The sequence below is a fragment of the Arachis duranensis genome, chromosome 4 (assembly GCF_000817695.3).
Source record: "Arachis duranensis cultivar V14167 chromosome 4, aradu.V14167.gnm2.J7QH, whole genome shotgun sequence".
In the NCBI taxonomy this organism is placed as follows: domain Eukaryota; kingdom Viridiplantae; phylum Streptophyta; class Magnoliopsida; order Fabales; family Fabaceae; genus Arachis; species Arachis duranensis.
Window position 1 is genome coordinate 76,284,788 of NC_029775.3, and position 3,148 is coordinate 76,287,935.

Here is a 3,148-nt window from a genome sequence, read left to right on the forward strand (position 1 = left end):
TGTGGGATCGACCTCACTCTAAGTGAGTTATTACTACTTGATGCGACTCGGTGCACTTGCCGGTTAGATTTGTGTGTTTAGAATTCGTTTTCCACAAAAACACCATCAATAACCACTTTATTCCCTTCTTGTGTATGATTGTTCTCTTTCTATGATTATGATCTTTGATTTATTTGATTCTATTTGTCCATTATTTTGTGTATACATGCATTTATATGATTGAAGCTATTGTTTCAATTAGCTCACTTATCCAAATAGCCTTACCTTTTATCTTTCTTTGTTAGCCAACTTTAAGCCTACGATTAACCCACTTTGTTCTTAATATTAGCACATTACAAGCCTTAAAGCGAAAAATAATAAACGTCCTTAATTTGGATCTTTGATTAGCTTAGGATAGTGAGTGTGTGTATCATTCAAGTGTGGGGAAACTTGGAACATTGGTTGAGGTAAAATGGTGTTTTGTATTTTCATTGAAAATCATGGAAATTGGGTACGTACTCATGTATTAATTATGTTTAAACCATATGCATTGATATGTTTGTATATACTTTATTGCAAAAAAGAAAAAATATACAAAATAAAGAAAAATATATATAAAAAAATAGAAAGAAAAAAATAGAAAAATAAAATATATATAGAAAAAAATGCAATAAAAGGGGGGACAAAATGCCCTAAAGCAAAGTAATAATAACAATGCAGATAGAATGTGAATTAAAGAGAATGCATGAGTATGTGAAAAAATGTGGGAATCATGGGTAGCTAGGCATTGTATTAGAATTGTATAGGTTGTTACATGTGTTTGGTGAGAGTTTAAGTTAATCAAAGATTCAAATTTTCAAGTTTACTTGACCATATACATCCTTACCTTTACCCTAGCCCCATTACAACCTATGAATAAGTCCTCATGATAAATGTATGCATGCATTGAATAATTGTTGATTGTTAGATGAAAAACAAATCTTAGAAAGCATGATTAGAAGAGAATTTAGTGATCAACCCTATACACTAGAGCGACTAGAGCGGATACACTTTCGGTGAGGGTTCGATACTCAATTCCTTGTTTCCGGCTTTCATGAGCTTTCTTCTTGCAAGTCTATTTGAACTTCATTTTTTATATTTGAATTGGTGGGATTCATGAATCGTCATATGACCTTAGCCCTATTTGTTCATATACGTTCTTGGAAAATTGATTTACTTTTAACTCAGTAGGTAGAATCACCTTGCATTTAGTTGCATGCATGTGGATAGGTTTATATAGTTTCTTTGCATTGAATAAATGTTCATCCTTTTCTTGTCCTTCTTTATTCTTAGCATGAGGACATGCTTGGTTTAAGTGTGGGGAGATTTGATGCACCACTATTTCGTGGTACATTTTATGCTTAATTTAGTAGATTTTATCAACTTTTCTCACATTTAGTCAATGAAAAGCATGGTTTTGTAATTTTCTCCTATTTGTGCTTAAGTGTGAAAACATGCTTTTTAGGCCCTTAATTGGTTAATTTTAATTCACCTTTAATTCTATTCGATGCCTTGATATGTTTGTTAAGTGATTTCAGGTTTAGAAGGCAAAGATTGTGTTGAAGGAATGAAGAAAAAGCATGCAAAAGTGGGAGAACTCATGAAGAAAAGAAGGAATTGCAAAGCTGTCAATCCTGACCTCTTCGTACTTAATTGGTCATAACTTGAGCTACAAAAGTCCAAATGAGGCGGTTCTAGTTGCGTTGGAAAGCTAACATCTGGAGTTTCAAAATAATATAAAATTTGCCATAGTTGCCTTGCGTTTAATGATGCGTACGTGTCGATTCACGTGCACATGTCGCAGATCAGCATGGCCATTTTTGGGGAAAATGTGGCCAGCGTCTAGCTCATTTTGGGCCCAATCCAACTCATTTCTGATGCTATTGAACCCAAGGATTGAAGGGAAAGGAACCAAGTAGTCATTGTTTAGTTTTTATCATGTTTTACGTTAGAACTCTAGAGAAAGAAGCTCTCTCTTCTCTCTAGAATTAGGTTAGATTAGATTCAAATCTCTTCTTAAATCTAGATTTAATTCTTGTTTTCATCTACTCTTCCTTTCAATTTCTTGTTGCTACATCTTTACTCTTTTAGTTCCTTTTGTTAATTTCTTATTCTAGTCATTTTTATGTTCATGCACTTTTGTTCCCTTTGATTTCAATTAATGCAATTTATGTTTTATGTTCCTTTATTGTTTAATTGCATTGTTATTGTTAATTTCTTATTTTGGTAGTTGTTAGAATTTACATTTCTTGCAATTTTACCATGCTTTCCTTTTATATCTTCCAAGTGTTTGATAAAATTCTTGGTTGAATTTTAGAGTAGATTCTTCTTTTCTTGGCTTGAGTTGAGTAATTAGAGACTCTTGAATTGTCAAAGTCTTTTGTGGATTGACAATTGGAAGTTGCTAATTGACTTGAATGCCACTAAAGCTAGTCTTTCACTATAATTTGACTATAACTTGTGGACTCAAGTTGATTATATCCACTTGACTTTTCTTCATAGTTAGATGTTAACTAAGTGGAGCAATGAACAATTCTTGTCACAATTGATGATGATAATGAGGATAGAATTTTTAGTTCTCATCCCTTGCCAAGAGCTTTCTTAGTTATTAGCTTATTTCCTTTGCTATTTACATTTCTCGTTCCTTATTACAAAAACCCCAAAACATTCCTTCATAGCCAATAATAAAGCACTTCATTGTAATTCCTAAGGAGAACGACCCGAGATTAATACTCTTGGTTATTTTATTTGGGTTTGTACATGTGACAAACAAATTTTTGATTGAGGAATTATTTGTTGGTTTAGAACTATACTTGCAACGAGAATTCATTTGTGAAATTCTTTACCGATAGACAATTTCTGTTCATCAGCGATATATGTGGACCTATTCATCCACCATGTGAATCTTTTAGATATTTTATGATCCTAATAGACGTATCTTTGAGATGGTCACATGTGTGCTTGTTGTCTTCTTGCAACCTGGCATTTACGAGATTACTTGCTCAAATTATTCGATTAAAAGCACAGTTTCCAAAAATTTTAATCAAAGTAATTCGTCTTGATAATGCTGGTTAATTCACTTCCCAAGCCTTTGATGCTTATTGTATGGCTAACGGAATAAGCGTTGAAC